The sequence below is a fragment of the Pipistrellus hanaki genome (assembly GCF_964339955.1).
Source record: "Pipistrellus hanaki genome assembly, chromosome: 2".
NCBI lineage: Eukaryota > Metazoa > Chordata > Mammalia > Chiroptera > Vespertilionidae > Pipistrellus > Pipistrellus hanaki.
The window spans coordinates 152,299,093-152,319,130 of NC_140504.1; positions in this window are offsets into that span (position 1 = coordinate 152,299,093).

A 20,038-nucleotide genomic window follows, 5' to 3' on the forward strand; every position below is an offset into this window, starting at 1 on the left:
TTGGGGTTTGGAGGTTTTGGAGCTGTCTGACCAGAGCTGCAGTTTGTTAGGTTAAGCTGTGATAGGGCAGGCCATTTATATGCAAAAGCCGCTGCGTGGAGCTTGGGTGAGTTTGTAGATTGTGCAGGGCAGGGTCTCAGGGAGTCACTAGGCTAGGGAGTGGCAAACAGCCATGGCTGCCAGTCAGTCATCTCTGTGTCCTCACATTTCCCCATCCCTGTGTCTCATGCCCCAGTGCAATAAACAATGATTGTTGCATGCACCTCCTCAAGAAAGCCACCTTCACTTTCCAACCCAATGGCAGAAATTCCAGCTTCTCCCTGTAGGAGTTTGGGTCCCCAGCATCTTCCCAGAAACTGGAGTTCAGAGTAATCGGGAGCTTGTCTCAATTTGGGTTGAAAAAAGCAGGGCATCCAATCACCCACTGCCAGCCCAATTCGCATGCCTCCGTACCTCAGCTTTTCAGCGGTTGTGCATGTCTCAATGCTCTTTTCTCTTTCCTTCTAGTTGTAAAACTTCCACTCAGCCAGCTTTTCCATGGTTCTGGGTGATAGACCTTTTTTCTTTTAGTTGTAGTTTTGAAATTGTTGTGCGAGGCAGCAGTTTAGGTGTTTACCTATGCTGCCCTCTTGGTTTGTCTAAACTAGTCTTGAAGGTTGGGAAATTTTCTTCAGAAAGAAAAGACTTGAAACAAATAATTAAAATAAGATGGTAGAAGTTGTGATAGACAGCACTCAGGCATAGGAAACAACATATGCAAAGCCCAGAGTCAGGAAGATATTTGGCACACTCAGATTTTGAGTTCCTTGTGTTTGAAGTATTGCTACCTATACTACCTAATCTCTGTACAGAATGACCCTTATTAGACCTCTATAATCTCAGTACAGAATTACCCTTCTTAGACCTCTAGGATTAAACTTCCCTTCTCAGAAACTTTTCATGGTTCTCTAGAGCAGCGTTTTTCAACCGCTGTTCCGCAGCACACTAGTGTGCCGCGAGATGTTGCCTGGTGTGCCGTAGGTGCAGACAAGACAAGAATTTTATAATTTTTCACTATTTTGTTTACTTAATATTTCATAATAAAGTAATTATAAAATACTTTCTTTGTGTTTATTTGATTCCTATTCAAGAGAATTACTTTATATATAGTCAATATAGGCACAGAGTTAAATTTTTTAACATTTTCTAATGGTGGTGTGCCTCGTGATTTTTTTCATGAAACAAGTGTGCCTTTGCCCAAAAAAGGTTGAAAAACACTGCTCTAGAGCCTCCTCAATAACATACTAATGCCTTAGTTGTTTTTCATAACCCAATATAATTTGGGCTTCTATAGTGTCCAGTTTTATCTCCTATAAATCACCTTCTTCTAGACTCATCAATAACTATTACAAACTACTTATCTCTTATTTTTTCTTACTTTCCCACATTCACTCAGATAGTTACTGTCACCAAATGCCTTTCTTCTCTACTCCCATCCATATTGTTGTTCCTCAAAATAACTTTTACTTATTCTTTGTACGATGTTCTTTGATATTTTATTTTTAGTCTATTCTACTTTATTTTCATCTATTTCCATTTTTAAAACAAGCAAGTTGTAGCATCAAAGTGGTTTCACAACCCACAGTGAATCTTGACCCGTAGTTGAAGATATTGCCCCAAATGGCCTTAGTGATTTTTTCTAGGTTATATGATTCTTGAACAAGGTTGAATGTGGTAGACTCTAAGTTTTCTTCCATCAGTAGAATCCTCTAACTCAGTTACATCTTGATTACTGGGCATCTGTATTCTCTGAAGACATGATCAGTGATGGAGCTAATCATACAGAGCCAAGGCATCCTGAGGATACTTGGCAATGCATCTTCATTTGTAGATGTCATACTTTGCTATTTCAATCCCATCAATGTTCTGAACTAAAGTCCCTAATTGTATTGAGCTGTTGCAGATCACATATTGGACAGATGAACATAGGAGACTATTCATTTCAGCTATAACTGAGAAAACTAAAACAACAAGAACTTTTATTAGCAAATAAATCCATGATAATTAGATGTATCTGTAACTCACATTATGTAATAAGTGTACCTTTGCAGAAAGATTTGCTTTATAATTTCTGAGAGATACACTTGAGTCTTTTATATTAACCACTCCTCATAAGATCTATTTTTCAAAATTATTTTTATATCTTGGGTTAACTTTCAGTGAAGAATTTTAGTATTTCACTATTTCTTCCATTTTAGATTTTGCAGGGCACCGTCTTGTTTATGTTCTTCAAATCTTTATCTCCATCCAGATTGCATTCCTGTTTCATTTTCTGTATTTCCTACTGCCAGTTGGACATGGTTAAAACAATGACTTCAGGTATCCTAAACTTGTCAATCTAAATGTGAATTCATTATCATCACCCTAAGTCAGCTCCCTGTCCTCTCTTAGTGCCATGTAGCTCATCATTATGTTATAATGAAATCAACTATTGATTTCAGTCTGGTAATGTGAGCACAGGAATTATTCAACACTATTGCTTTGCACATAATAGGTATATAATTAATATTTCTAGAATGAATAAATAATATTTGATTTACTTTCTGCAACATGGTAAGGGGACTCTCCTATGAAAGTGCCCTGTAGGACGCAGAGATAAGTCTATCCAACAGTGAAGTACTGGAAAATGGTTTTGACTGTAGATTTAAGTCTTGGTCACCAAATAGTTTATCAATAATGAAACTTACTTTAAAAAAAAATCTCCATGTGTTTTAATTGTCTTACTTCCCAAACTCAGGAGGTGGAAAAAAAGAGGGGGTTATTTTTGGATCCTTAAAATCCTAACATTTAAAGTCATCTCTTTTCTTACACAAGTACATTTTACTTCTTACCAGACTTCCCCTGGCCAATATCAAGATGCTCAGAGCAGTGGAGCTTACTCTCATTCATCTATTTCTCACTTATTACACATCTATCAAGTGTCAGATACTAGTTCACATTGAGTCAGTACTATTTGAGTTAGTTATCCTTTTACTGAATTCTACTCATAACTGAAAAACGAATAGTCTTGCAAAATCTAAAAATTTCTTTGAAGACATGTAGGCAAAATATAACCAAAGTGATGAAAGTCTGTGATTAGTCACAGGCAGTCAACACTTTTAGCTTGTGACAATGACAAAAATGTGAATATCAATGGTCAGCCTGCTAATGCTAATACCAGGAAAGTAGAAATGTTTTCTTATGAATTTTTTACTTGGGCAAAATTTGAAATAAGCAAAACTTTTCTGAACAGAATAATTCTGCAATTTTCATAAGCCAAGAACTCTTTAAAATATATTTCTGGGGCTCTTGCATAAATAATTAGAGACTCGTTTAATATTATCTTGATGTTCCCTTAACACATTTGCTGTATGATACCTTATACCTTTCCTGTTCCTTTTGATTGAAATAGCCTCCAGCTTCTCAGGCACCTGTTAAGCTCAAATATCATCTCTTCTATGAAGCACCACAACAGGATCAACTGAATTCTCTGAGGCAGAATGAACTCCTCAGCACTCTGAGTGCCCGCAGCATTTTGTGATTTGCCTTTCTAATTGCACATATTACGTGTTGGTGGAGGTATCTCTGTTCCCTACTGGAGTGTGAGCTATTCATTAACTTTGCATCTGTAGGACCTATCAGTGCCTGCTTCACAGTAAATCTTCCATATAAACAGGTTTAATGGTTGAATCATTCTTTTTTTTCCCCCCTCCATCTTTCTGTGTCACTGTCGTGCTGAATTCATGTTTTCCAGTTTTGGCTGACTTCATGGATAACATTATTATTATTGGTGTTGTTTTTTTTAAATATATTTTATTGATTTTCCACGGAGAGGAAGAGAGAGGGACAGAGAGTCAGAAACATCGATGAGAGAGAATCATCGATCAGCTGCCTCTTGCACACCCCCCCACTGGGGATGTGCCCACAACCAAGGTACATGCCCTTGACTGGAATTGAACATGGGACCTTTCAGTCTGCAGGCCGACGCTCTATCCACTGAGCCAAACCGGTTTCGGCATGGATAACATTATTAAAAAGTTCTAGTCTCACAATGCTATATAATAAAAGGGTAATATGCAAATCGACCGAGCAGTGGAATGACTGATCACTATAACAGGCACTGACCACCAGAGGACAGACACTCAATGCTGAAGCTGCCACCTGGTGGTCAATGCACTCCCACAGGGGAGGTGCTGCTCAGCCACAAACCAAGCTGATGGCTGGCAAGCTCAGCAGTGGTGACAGGAGCCTCAACTGCCTCCATGGCAGTGCTAAGGATGTCCATCAGTTGGACATCCCCTTGGGACTCTCAGACTGCTAAAGGGCACAGGTGGGGCTGAGGAGCACCCCCACCCCTACCCCCTTCACGCCACCCCCAAGTGCACAATGTCATGCACCACACCTCTAGTTAGAATATAAAATGTCTTTAATTAGTCACAAATTCATCTTGGAAAAAGCAAGGGGTTGTAGTTTTAAGACCCATCTTTACCACTAAGAGATTATGCGGTTTGGGGCACTCTATTTACCTGCCTTAGCTCCAGGTTTTTTCATCTATAAAAATGATGACAATTAGTAAATTATTTCACATCCCACATCCTCTCTAATTCTAGGAACCAGTATTCTTTCCTGGATTTATTCAAAATTCATGGTCCACATCATATCATTGTGTTTAATTAACACTTTTCATCAGTCTTGACTTGGGTCCTATTCCTTTGCTTTGCCTTTTCTTAAAAGCGCAATTGAAGTTTTTTTGTTTTGTTTTATAGTTTTCTGTGTCTTTAGAGCTCTGAAAGTTACAGATAAAAGTTCAATCCTCGCTCCTGCTTAGAAAACTAAACTTATAATATTGGCAACTTCAATATGGCTAAGCTCCAGTTTCCTTTTGCATGAAATGAAATGAATAATAATAGTGCTTGTTTCATAGGGTTATAGGTATTCTTCTTCAGTATTTCTTGTAACTCCCTGCAGTTGCAGGCTATAGGTAGTAACGCAAACCTACTAATTTCAAAATTTTAGTAGAACTGTAATTAACATTAATTTTATTTATTTCTACAGCATTTTGCAATAATTAAAGGTAATTTCATTATTGTTTTGTTCTAATACTAACTCTGTGATGTAGCTAAAGCAGGCGTTTCTCTTTTACTGTTAAAAAAGCAAAAGTTGGCCAAGTCTATTTAGGTCTATTCAGGCAGAAATAGGACACAGGCTCCCTGAGACCAGATCATCATGATAAGGATGTTTCGTGTCTCTTCTCTATCACCAATAATACTTTACATTTTAATTCTAATTCTCATTACATTCTCTTTAGGAGAGATTTTGTTGCCTTCAATTTACAGATGTGAAATCTAAGGTTTGAAGAGATTAAGTAAACTCCTCACCCCTTTCACTATGTCCCCTCCCCCCTTTCTCTATTGAACTTTAGTGTATAATGTATTTATTAATAATTGAAGAACTACACCTACAGAGAAGAAGCTTTAGAGTAGAATAGAATTTTATAAATTTAGTCTTAGTAAAAAGTGGTTATTTTCAACATTTTAAGTTTACATATATTTTAATTATAATTACCGATAAATATAAGAAATGTTTAAAAACAATGCATTTGTTTTATCCTTATTCCCTTTTTCTATATGCTTTCTGGAGGTGATACAAAAGAGCAATGAAATGAGTGAAATCCATGTTGCACACTAAAAAAAAAAAAAAAAAAAAATGGAAGATAGAGAAGCTGTAATTTGTACAAATCCTTAAACTCCATAAGTCACTGCCTCTGTCACCCTATTTTAATTATTGAGATGAAACTATGAAGGGATCCAGGGAACTTCTAGAGTCACAGTGTTCAAAGTCTGCTGAGAAAACATACCAACTATTCTTGTGCTATTCGTTGTTTTTGAGGTCAATCTTTAACCCAAGCATATTGCAGTAAAATATATATATATGGGAATAAAGAGAATACAACAGCTGGAGTTATCACCAATAAACTCTGGATTGAATTTACGTGTTGCAAGTGACCATTTACTTCTAATACTTATAACGGCTCCAGTAATGGATTATTTGTGAAGAATTTTTATATGGTGTTATAAGCTACATAAATAAAACAAAAACCATGAATACAGATGTATTAATACATATATTATATTAAAATTGCAGCAAAATTACTATGTTTCAGGACCAAAAGTCTCCAATTAGAAGATGAAGCACTTGTTCATTTAAATTGTAAAGCTATGGGTATCTTTCTATTGTAGAATTGCCGAATTGCCATCTAAACTAAAAATAGCAGCAATGAAACAAGTTTTGTGTTCTCCCTTTATTTCACACATTCCTATTAATGTTAGCAAATGTAAGAAGCAATTTAAAAATGCATAAACCTTTCTATAAGTGGCCTCAAGAAAGAAAGCTGTTCCCAGAAAAGAAGAAGCCTTTAGGATTATTCCAAATCAAATAAACTCTCAATATATTTTCATATTTTGACTATAAACACCTACTTTGTCAGTCCATATGCTGTCACAGCAATATCACAGTACATTATTAAATGTCCTATAATATCTCTCAACCCTATCTGGATCTCAGATTCACTGATTCTGTCTTTTCACTATGCCTCCTTCCATCACCCCCACAGGTCCTTACTCCCCTCCTTTCCTCACTGAAATTCTCTGGGCAACCATTCTACCCACCTCATGAACCTACCTTTGACTTTTTTTCCTGATTGTTCTTTTCTTTTCCTCATGCCTAGCATAACTAGAGGAGTTGCAGGTTACACAGGTGTATGCACTTGTCAAAACATCACATTGTACACTCAAGAGTTATGCATTGCATTGCATGCCTAAAACAGTATTTTATAAAAAACTTTTTAATAACATATTTAACTCCAGGTAATAGGTTTGTGTTTCACAATGACATTGGTTAGCAATTTTAAAACTTGCTTAAACAAATGAATAAATATATTGAAGGTAATGGGAGTAGAGAGAGAGACAGACGTTGATGTGAGAGGGACACTTAGACTGCATGCATCCTGACTCAAATGGAGCCAGGACCGAACCTGCAACCCAAGTACATAGCCTTACTCAGGAATCAAACTTGAGACCTTTTGGTGCATGGGACAATGCTCTAAACACTGAGAAACACCAGCCAGGGTGAGAATACCCTTGTTTTTAGAAAATATTCACTGGACCATTTAATGGTACAGATCACAAATGTCTTCAATTTATTGTCAAATAGTCCAAAAAAAAATCATGAGAATACACTAATCAAAACTCATAAGACACCAGTGAGAAAGACAACTCAAAGAGTTATAGCCTGGCTGGTATGGCTCAGTGGTTAAGTGTCACCTATGAACCAGGAGGTCAGGCTTTGATTCCTGGTCAGGCACAAGCCAGGGTTGCAGGCTCAATCCCTAGTGTGAGGCATGCAAGAAGCAGCCAATCAATGTGTCTCTTTCATTATTAACATTTCTATTTCTCTCTCCCTCTCCCTTCCTCTCTGAAATCAATCCTATATAATAGAAGGCAAATATGCAAATCTACTGAGTGGTGGAACAACCAGTCACTATGCACACTGACCATCGGGGGCAGATGCTAAACACAGGAGCTGCCCCCTGGTGGTCAGTGCCCTCCCTCAAGGAGAGGGCCACACAGCCAGAAGTCAGACTCATGCTGGTGAGTGCTAAGGACCCCGAGGGGGGTGTCCAACTGGAAGAGGGCACAGCCAAGCTGAGGGAAACCCCCTCCTCCACACACACACACACACACACACATAATGCATGAATGTTGTGCACTGGGACTCTAGTCAATATATAAAAAATTATAGTGAAAATAGAAATGTATGCCAATACACATTAAAGTAAAACTTTAGAAAAATATAAACATTTCATGTTACAAACTGCATGAGGGATTAAAGTACAATGTTATTGTAGGAAGATCTCAACCTTTGGAACCAGAGGAGACTGCTGGCAGGGGTTTTGTTATTGGGTGTCCCAGCTGACTGCTCCCAGAATACTCCAGCAGTTACATGCTGGAAAGAGGAAGCAGGTGTTATCAGGTGACTGCTCAGAAATGTGACCTAAAGGGGACACATTCAAAGAAAAAATCTTGAAAGCAGTACAACTTTAATGAAAATGGAGTTCTCATTAGAAATCATGGAAGTCAGAAAGAAATGGTGCATAATTCAAGTACTGAAAGAAAAACTATCAACCACAAAATTCTCCAACTTGCCTCCAGAAATAAATTCTCCAGAAATGTAGAAGGAAAAGAAATTTTCAGATGAATTAAAACAGATTTTATCAACCATAGAACCTAAACTAAAATAATAGCTAAGGTAAATCCTTGAATTAAAGAAAGGAAATGATTAAAGAAAGAATTGTAGCAAATTAAGAATGAAGAAAGAGAATGAAGAAAGAAAAACTATGAGTAAATGCAAAATACTTTTCTTCTTCTCTTGATTGTTCTAAATTTTAATAGTTGAAACAAAAGTATGGTATTCTCTGATGTGGATGAGGAAATGTATGTAGAAGAAATATTTAAGGTAATTATAGATGAAGGGAAGTAAAAGGGTTTAAAGAGAGGCAAGTTTTTTACATTTGATTTTGACACCTGACTGGGAATCGAACTGTGATCTTCTGATTCATAGGTCAACACTCAACCATGGGCCATACTAACTGGGCTGTAATTTTTTGGAAGGCCTAATTAGAGTTGGATTCATATTTCCTTTGTTTGTAATACTGTGCTAAAACTGACCAGAAGGTGGCCTAATTTTTTCCAGATTATACAGGCTTTTTCACCCCCTTTCCATAGCAGCATAAATTTAAGGTAAGAAGTTAACTGTGTTGGCTCAAGGATATGCTTACCACTGCTTTCCTCAATACTCATCCAGTGGGTTCAACTTTAGTCTTGTTGCATTACATTTTACACAGACATTTTACACATCCTATGTGAACCAAGATAGAGCATGACTGAGTAAGTGTATTGTATATGCAGCCAACTGTAATCTCAAATTTTCTATTACTATTCCATATAAGAGAGTCAAGTACAGTAATAAAAAAAAACTTATCGGAAAGCAGATGTCTTCTTCAGGGAAGGAAGGATTACAAATCTTAGACTGGTCAGAAATAAATATTTATAGCATAAATATCCACATTTCATGTTACTAACTGCATGAGGGATTAAAGTACAGTGTTATTGTAGGAAGATCTCAACCTTTCGAATCAGAGGAGACTGCTGGCAGGGGTTTTGTTATTGGGTGTCCCAGCTGACTGCTTCCAGAATACTCCAGCAGGCAGGTGTTATCAGGTGACTGCTCAGGAATGTGACCTAAAGGCGACACTAACACATACACAGAGACTGGTCATAGGTTCTCTTTGGTGGGTTGTTTTAAATAGTTGTCTGCAACTCTTAATGTCTATGATCCATACCTAGGTCACCTTCAACAATTTCTCTTCCTGTATACAGGGAAAGCAGTGCTGGGAAACAGGCAAGGGAGAGTAAACAAGTCTGAGGCATAATCACTTCTGGTCCTGTTAGCCAGTATGACACTACAAGCTAGTCCCAGAGTCAAGTTTAGTAATCCTTAGATATTCCTGGCTGCTTTGTTTACAAATTGAACCTTGAAGTAATGAATACTAGCAAGGTCTGAATGGTATTAGCTGAAAGAGTTCAGGATTTGAAGGGATCAAGTTTTAGTCCCATTACTTAATAGCTTTGTAGCCTTGGTCTTATAACCTATCTAGATGTTATTACTTCAATTTGTAAAATGGTGATTATAATAGTGACCCCTACAGATTAATGTAAAGAAATAAAAAATATAAGGTGTGGGAAAATGCTAGAGGATGAATATTTATTGGTTCCTTTTTCATCAACCATCCAAAGTTTTGGTTGGGTGTTAGAAGACATTCATATTCAAATTGGAAATTCACCTTATTCATGCTAACCACCCTTGTTATTGCTCAAACGTAGCAGACATTTTTCTGCCTTAACACAATGAATCTGGCTATTCCCTTTGCCTGAATGTTCTCTCAATTATGCACAAGGGCTGACTTTTTTACCTTCTTTAACACTTTGCTCAAATATATCCTCATTCTGACTTATACCAACCACCTCACTTAAAATTGCAATCTACATGTCTTTCTCTCATTACTGTACTACTGATTCTTATCACCATACTCCTTTTCTTCTTAAATACAATTTCACCTTCTGAACTCTATAAGATTTATTTGTTTATTCTCTGCCTTTCTTCACTAGAATGTATAATCCATACAGCTAAACTCTTTATTTAATTCACAACTATTTCCTGGTATGTCATTGGGGCACAATAAATACAGGGTGGGACAAAAGTAGATTCACAGTTCTTTGTATGGAAATAATACAATAATTTTCCCACCCTGTATTTTTTTTAATGAATGCACACAGGCATTTCAGACTAAATCAGACTATAGAACTTACTCAGGAATGGACTGTGTCCTGAATAAACTACTATACTTTTTTCCTTGTTGTTGTTTTTTTTTTTTTTTACCTTCATATCCACAAAACCTGGAGGGTAGGAAGTATAACACGTATAATGGAATGGATGGGGAGAAAAAGGTTCATGTACAATGCTGAGGATTACCCAGGTTCAGGCAAAGAGCCATATCATTATTCTCTTCTTTCTGAATTTAACAACCAAATATGGTTTAGGAATTTTTCCATTTTTAACTAATGTTATGCATCTAAAAGGTCAAGAAAATGTGAAAATGTTAATTATGGCCTAAGAACTTTGATGTAATCATGGTGAATATTTATGCTCACTGAGTCATTTAAAGTTTGAATGTTGATATTTAAATTGACAATAAAATTGTGTTCATCATTTTTGTTATAAAAGAGCAATAAAATGAAATTGCACCTCATTGCTAGATAATCCCACCTTGCTACCGCATGTCATTTTGAGTTTGGCTGAGTAGGATGTTGGTTGTCATATGCTCCCATGGAGTGACCCTATGTACCCCCACCCAAGTGAAGAGACACAACTAATTAAGCCCCTTCTGAGAAGCTAATTTTTTGTTCTTAGAATATTCTGCTCTATATAATACTCTATATAATAAAGGGCTAATATGCAAATCGATCAAATGACAGAACGACTGGTCGCTATAATGTGCACTGACCACCAGGGGTCTGATGCTCAATGTAGGAGCTGCCCCCTGGTAGTTAATGTGCTCCCATAGGGGTAGCACCGATCAGCCAGAAGACGGGCTCACAGATGATAAGTGCAGTGGCCGTGGTTGGAGCCTCTCCCATCTCCACAGCAGTTGGATATCCCCTGAGGGCTCCTGAATTGCAAGAGGGTGCAGGCCAGGCTAAGAGACCTCCCCAAGTGCACAAATTTTGTGCACTTGGCCTCTAGTAAAGAAATAATCTTAATAGAATACAAAAACCCTATTAATACTAAGAGATGATACCATGGTCAGAGAATTTTTAGAGTTAAATACAAAATAAAGAATAACTTCATGGTTGCGTTATTTGGAGGAATGCATACTGTGAGACATGGGACAAAGAGAAATGAATGCATGTTATACATATAGGAAAGAAAGTTTACCGAAATAATGGTAAGTTTTTGTCAAGACTGCTAGAATTCAGTTATGCTTTATTATCACCTGACCACTCTCCCTCGACTTCTAGCAGTTAAAATGATGGCCTTCCCCATGAGATCTATCTATAATGAAAACTTTAGGACAAGTTAACCTGATTTCACACAACTGCTGTGCTCAGTCATCTATACTCAATCTCATCAAACAACCAGGCATCATGCAAAGGCTTTATATGATGCTAGCATCTGATCTTGTATTATAACAATGCATTTATCAACTAAGTGGCCTTTGTCTTGTCTTCAGGTATCAACACAATTCGGGATTTCACAGGTTTCACTGAATAAATATGATCTAGAAAAGCACTGAAATTGTCTATATTCTACCTCATCACTAACACATTCACTTACTGAACATACAGGGTAAAGGAAACATGCAATAATTTTCTGAAACAACGTGAGGACAGACAATTATGTTCATCATTGAAGTAAATAATTTATTCCCTCAAAAATATGTTCTAATGTGTGCAACAGTCTTAATGTGCTTCACTATAAAGACAGAGCTCCCAGGTGGCAGACAAAACCACCAGCTTGTTCATGATTCATTCTAACTTCTTTACATCAAACTGCAATGGGAGACACAGAGAAGGAACAAGCAAGTTGATCCAGACTCTACTATTAGAGATGACTGAGCTGAAATTATGACATCTGGAGGTCTGGAAGGAGAAATCAGAATATAAGACCATAACCCAGCAGTATACTATTAAAGTATAAATGAGCAAAGATGGGCGCCCCTACATAGAAATTCTATATCAAGTGGAAAAAATGAAAATACACTTGCTCCCAATACTCTGACCACAAGTATCAGTCATGTCCCTGTGGTTAATTGTAAGATAGCAATAATGGTAGAATTAGAAACATATCAAATGGTTAGTGATAAAAGTAAATTTGAGAACAACTAACCCAACCCCCCATAATTTTATAAAGGATGTAAATTGGTTTTTAATTGAAGTCAGATAACGTGTTCTTAATTCACAGTTGGTTGATACCAGAGAATATACCAAATAATAATAATAATAATAATAATAATAATAATATACCATCTTTGCCATTAAGTTGTATTTGTCTTATTAGGTTCATCTAACATATAAGAGCATCAAGTTATATGATACCAAATAATTGAACTGGCCATGTGGTTCACTTAGTATTCAAATTTATGGATGAATTTTTATTTTATTTTGTCTTTGCCTTTGGTATTAGTTATAATGTTCTTTTTTATTTCAATGAAAATATTATTTTCAGGTATCTTTTTTTTCATCTAGACACAGGTCGTTTGTATAAACAGGAGTACCTAGGGTCTGTTCCTGGTCAGCCACCCTAATTTTTACCCGCAATTAACCACAAGGACGTGAATGCACAGCACTGAGAAGAGAGTCAACCAGAGGGCCTGCCATCGGGTGATTTTTAGACATTGAACATTGGCACAGCAATTAAATTCAACCAGTTGGGGAAGCAATAAAATATAAAATGCAGATTACTATTTCAGATGCATGTCTCTGGTTACACAATGAAAATCCAGAAGCCACGGATCACAGCAGAGGTTGCTATAGTCAATTTAGTTACCAACTCACAGACTCATAGCTGAGAGTCATTTAGTAGTCAGCTCTTGCCCAAGGTTACAGAAGTCATTAATGTCTGACTCAGAACAAACACCAAGGATTCCTCACATGAGTCCAGGATTCTCTCCCACTAATTTTTTCCCCATCACCATTTATCCACCTTTACTCTCTTTCACCTCCACCCCTGACCCCAAAATCACCACAATGGTGTCTGTGTCCTTGAGCTCTTGCTCTCTCTTCTTCCTAACTAATTTTTAACAGTGAGAATAATGTAGCTCTGCAAGAGATTTGTGCATATTTCTCTGAATTCTATGGCATATTTAATTTCAAATGAATCCTACTTGAAGTTTGAAGGCTCTTTGGTTCATTTTGAAACTGCAAGTTATTTACAAATCTTAAAAGTACTAAGGTAGACTAACTTTAGTTTGTATATTTAAAAAAAGGAAGGACAGATTGCCCCAAACCCCAAGCTGTTGATGCCGATGAATTAGATATGAGAAACATATCAGATGCCCACAAATGCAGTCAGTCACGAATTGTATGTGCTGGTGTGTTGGAAAGGTTTAAATCTAAGTGTAAGATGAGAAAGAAGATAAGGAAGAAGGAAAAGTAAAAAGGTACATTTTTCTCATAAAACTGTAAATTACCCTATTTAATGACTGGTTTCACCCAATTCAGTAAGCCAGGTTGACTAAATTATTTTCTCAAAAAGTTGTGAATGTACCCATATGCTGTTTTCTGCCTCCAAAAGGGGAATCTATAGCACTTCAGAGCACTAGAGAATTAATGGCTGAGCAATCCCCTTCAGAGTGCTGCTCACTTCACTTGTTAAGGGATCCAACCTTGGGATACAAAGAAATTGAATTTATCATGAATATAGAAGTAAAATAAAACTTCTGGTTTGCTGTTACCATTTTTCAGTATTAATTTTATGTCACAAAATGTTTCACCTTAAAGTCTTCATCTGAATTCCTGGAGGAAATTGACAGGATCCACCTGTCAATTACATTATGCTGTAAAATGAGTGGATTGTAAGCATTCATAATGTGAAGTTACTGGAATTTGGAGCTGTTTGTTACAGCCCCTAATGTTACTAACCCTGACTTATGCACAAAAGAACACATCTTTTTTTTCAAACAGGTTGTTTTGTTGTTGTTTTTCTATGAGGTAGACAGTATATATAATTTTTCACCAATAATTCTTCTTCCTCACTTCTGTATACCCAAAGAATGTGATTATTAGCTTACTCAAAGTTGAGTAAAACATTTGTGACTAGTTCTGGCCCATAAATTGCAAGTGAAAGTTATGTGTGGCCGAGGCTGTGGAAATGTGTTTAATTACCCATGCTCTCTTTTCCCATGCTGAGTGACTGAGAGAACATGTGTTCTAGATGGTGCAGCCACAACACAGTGCAGCACCCACTGGCCTGGTTCCTGAGTGACTGTGGAGTTGCGCTCCATGTCACCCAGAAAAACATATATAAATTTAGCAGGAAATATATTTTTATTAGATTAAGACAGATTTTGAGGTTATTTGTTATTGCAGTGCAACCTGCCCTATTCTAATATATGACAGACAGGCTAGAATATGTGTTTGTGTGTATATATATGTGTATGTATGTATATATGTATATATATACACACACTGAGTAGCCAGATTATTATGATCTCTGAATGCATAATAATCTGGCCACTCAGTGTATATCCTATTTAATAAAAGGCTAATATACAAATTGTCCCCTCAACCAGGAGTTCAACCAGCAGGCAGGCCGGCCAAATGCCCATGTCCCCTCCCCCTGGACCCCCATCCATGTACAAATTCATGCACTGGGCTAGATCATAATAATCTGGCCACTCAGTGTATATCATCATGTATATATACACATGTATGTGTAGACTTTATGTACCTATATAGATATATACACAGATAAACTCATATGCATGTATTAGTCAAAATATGTATATATGTACACATATACCAGTATACCCATATGATTACTAACTTGTTGCATGAGGAATTTTGATGATATAAGAATGCTTTATTTAATGTCTTCAAAATAAAATAATTTTTAGCAATTTAGTCATTTTTATAACTCCATACCAATTACAAACCATACACTATATGACTTCTGTTGGAGGTTCTGCAAAGTGATAATTACACCCCTTGTCCTCTCTGCATTCTAAACAATATAAAAAATAACTTCAGGAAGTAAGTGAACTTGTAGATATCAACATAATATCTTTTTACGCTAATACATGGTCAAAATGGATTTTTCTACTCTCTACCACCTAATGTGAACTAACTCATCCATCTTCTTGCAGGCAGAGCAACTGGAGGGCCTGGGCTTTCCCCTAGATATGAGAAGCCCTGCTCCAAAGAGCTTAGTTAGTGTATGAGGCAGTTAGCAAAGAGGAGAGCATTTATCCTTCCTATACCTTCTTGAAGACATGCTGCAGAGGGAACAAGACACTATTGTCTTGCACAACAATGACATTCACCTCAATCTTACCCTCAGAGAAGTCAATAATGAGGCAGTTGGGAAGAGAGACTCATGATGGTCTTGTAATATTGTTTCCTCAGAGAGAGGCACAAAGGTTCCTTTTGTCAATGGAATTTTGAGAAGTTGATTAGTAACCTTTCCCTTCCCCTTACATAACCTTTTCTGACACTTCTGCAGCTTTGCAGTTATCACTAGTAACTGTCTCCCCATATTAAGGAGACATGATGACTGAGTACAATGTGATATGCTGGCTTGGATCCTGGAAGAGAAAAAAAAGGTTCTGAGTTAGAAAAAATGGTGAAATCCGAACAAAGTCTGGAATTTAGTTGATAGTGATGTACCAATGGTCATTCCTTTGTTATAATAAATTTACCATAGTTGTATAAAATGTTAATGTTAAGGATGCTGGAATACAGGGTCTGTGAGAACACTCTATGCTAACCTTGCAACTCTTCTGCAAATGTAAACTTATTTTAAAATAAAAAGATATAAAGAGAAATATCTATCTTCTATAAGTTATGGAGCACAATCATTAGAAATCTAATTATATGAATAAGTTTATAGCAAAGCCTGCTTAAAGGATTAATGAATTAGGCAAAGAGAGGTTGAGGAGATATTTTAGTGTTCCCCTTAATATCCCTTTTTATTGAATTTATTGGAGTGATATTGGTTAATGAAATTATATCAATTTCAGGTATACAATTCTATAATATATCTGCATATTGTATTGTGTACTCCAAGTCAAGTCTCCTTCCATCACCATTTATCCCTCCTATACCCTCTTCTAGCTTCCTCCACCACCTTTCCCTTTTGTAATCACCATACTATTCCAATGTAAGCTTAATAGTAGTACTCTTCTGCCAAAACCGGTTTGGCTCAGTGGTAGAGCGTCGGTCTGCGGACTGAAAGGTCCCAGGTTCGATTCCAGTCAAGGGCATGTACATTGGTTGCGGGCACATCCCCGGTAGGGGGTGTGCAAGAGGCAGCTGGTCGATGTTTCTCTCTCATCGACGTTTCTAACTCTCAATCTCCCTTCCTCTCTGTAAAAAATCAATAAAATATTTTTTTTAAAAAAATAGTAGTACTCTTCTTATACTACCCTGGAACAAAGCTTTGAAAAGATGGGCATATATAAGTAAATCTGCACTGAAGGCAAGTAAATTAAAAAGAAAAAAAACATTTCAGAAAGCTGATCTATGATATGTATAGCCGAATTATCATAATTTTGTGAATCCTAAAAGGCATTCTCCATTACATTGCTCTCAGCTTCCTTTCACCTGGGGAATTTCTTTTTAAATATCCACTGTTCAAGAATGATACCTATCCTTCTCAACTTCTAAAGCAAAAAATACAGTGTTAAAATTTTATCCTCACAGCTCTTTGAGGGGTCCTACAGAAATCCTTGCTGGACGCAACATGCACATCTCTACATTACAAATAAGCTCCATGACAAAAAGGAGGATCATTTTATGTAAACAACCTCTGAGAGTCAGCACAGTAGAAAAGAAATGGGTAATAGCTTTGGAACCAGAAAGAACCGGTTTAAACACCAGACATGCCACTCTCTGTCCAGCTTCACTTAAGCAAAATTTCTATTTAAGTCCCAGTTTGCTTAATCTGTAAAACTGTGATGATAGAGCCTACTTACAAGGTTGTTGTGAGATTTAAATGACACATCATACTCAGAATAGTTCCTGTGATGCCCTGGGGGAATTTCTACATATAGATCCTACACTCTCTCAAAAAGAAAAAGCAGGATTAATTTTTTTTTTTTTTTTTTTTTAAATAGGATAGCTTTAAACTATGACCTCCAAGATGGAGGTAGAACAGAGTTTCAGTGTGAGAAGTAAAGGTGTGCGGCTGCCAGGTGGCTTTGCTGAGAGATGCATACTTTCTTCACAGTTGTACCCATGCCAGATGGCGGCAACAAGTACAGTTTCAGAAGGCCTTTCAATCAGCATATGTCCACTTTTATGTCTCTGCTCATGACTCCATAAAAGAGTCACAAGACACACTCCCTGCCAATGTCAAGACTCATTGGAAAGCATAGCTCAACAGACTGTAAATGACAACTTATTTTTCTGTTAATTGAATAATCACAGAAAACGCAGTCAAAATGAGTTTGCTGGTTGTTGCTCTCACTGAAAACAGAACAAATGTAAGACTAGAACTGTTACAAATGGTGGTCATCTAACTTGGTTGAAGAGGAGGCAGCCTTCATCCACCCAAATCAATCCACATTTATGTATTTTGAGTTTAAATTCCAGGTAATTGGTGAAAATATACATAACCTGAAAACTCAGTCACCAGAAACAATTCTAGGAGCACTGATCATTGTGGTGATAAATACAAGGGCTCTTAGAAAGAGGTTCCAGACCCTTACAAAACCAACTAATGGTGTAATGATATTTTGTTCTGTTTAATTACCAGTCATAATGCAATGTAATTAAACCCAGTGGCAGAAGGATAACAGTACCAAGATACAGACCTATTAAGTTAACCACAACACATGTAAGATATATTTATGCACCGCGTAAATCTTCTCTCAGGAAGAATCTAAATCTACCTTAATTTAAATAGGCATTTTTTCTGGCATTTGCACATAATAAAAAATACTCATTTTTCATATTCAAGCAGCAGGATAAATTGTCAATAATAGTGTTTCTAAGAATTGGATACTAAAATTAGCTGACTTTTAAAGAATTGGATTTCAGAGTCTAAGGATTATTTCTTCTAGTTCAAATACTTAGAGAAGCTCTGGGTAACAAAAAATAATATTAAAGAGTAAACATAACCATTTCTTTCATAAACTTATTTGCAATTCATCATATATTCTGGGAAATAATCATATGTTGTGTATATAGTGTAACTGTCTACTCTCATATCTGCAGCTTTTCTTTTACCTTTTTTAATACTATTTGACATATGAATTTTTAAATTTTTATTTTAACACATTTATCAATTTTCTCATATGGCTTATGTTTTTGTATAATACCTAAGAAAAATGATTTTTCATGTAGAATCTAAGAATAATTTCACTACCATTTGGCAATGTATATTTTTCCTTTTTTTTTTTCTTCTAATAAAGATTTTCTTTTTCATATTTAAGGTTTTAATTTCTCTGAAATTTATTTTTGGGTAAAGTTAAAACCTCATTTCACTTTTTCTAAGGAAATCCACTAACCAAGACCATATTTTTAATAAACTACCCTTTTCTTACTGTTTTATAACACAGTATCTATAATTTATAAATCTATATATGTATACAGCATTTATATTTAAATTATATAGATTAAATATTATATTATACTAGAGGCCTGGTGCACAACATTCATGCATTGAGGGAGGAGAATCCCCTCAGCTCAGCCTGTGTCCTTTCACAGTCTTGATCGCTCAGGTGACGGGAGGGGGCCTAAGCTGGCAGGCATACATCCCCCAAGGAGGCATTAGCACTGCTCTGGAGGCAGGAATGACTTCCGCCACCGCTGTTGCACTTGCCAGCCTTGAGCCCAGCTTCTGTTTGAGCGGCAGTCCCCTTTGGGAGCGAACTGACCACTAGGGGAACTGCCCTCTGGTGGTCAGTGCACATCATAGCGTCCAGTCCTTCTGCCATTTGGTCAATTTGCATATTAGGATTTCATTATATAGGGTTACGTATACTAGAGGCCTGGTGCATGAAATTCGTGCATGGGGGGAGGAAGGAAGCCTCAGTTCAAACTGCACTCTCTCCAATCTGGGATCCCTCTCACAATTCTGGACCACTGGCTCCTAATCACTTACCTGTCTGCCTGCCTGGTAGCCCCTAACTGCTACTCATGCTTGATTGCCCCTAACTTACCCCTCTGCTGGCCTGGTCTTCCTCAACTGCCCTTTCCCTGCCAGCCTGGTCACTCCCAACTGCCCCTTCAGTCAGCCTACTCACCCCTCACTGACCCCCCTGCCAGCCTAATGGCCCCCAACTGCCCTGCAGCTGGCCTGGTTATCCCTAACAGCCCCCCTGTCAGCCTGGTCACCCAATGCAGCCTGCTGTTCGGTCATTTGCTTGTCCCTCACTAACCCCCCTGCCAGCCTGGTCGCCTCATGCAACCTACTTGTTCAGTCATTTGGCCAACCCTCAGGCTGCTGCCATTTGAGGCTTGCCTGTGCCTCAGACCAACCCTGGGCGGCTGGGGGCTTAGGGCACTTGGCACTGCCATCTTGTGGTTGTGGATGCTGCCATCTTTGAGGGCATGGCAGTCAATTAGCCAATTCCCTTCTTATTGGTTGTGGGCACCACCATCTTTGCTATGGCATGAGGATCAATTAGAATATTTCCTCTTTACTAGATAGGATTATTATATTAATTATATTATATTATATT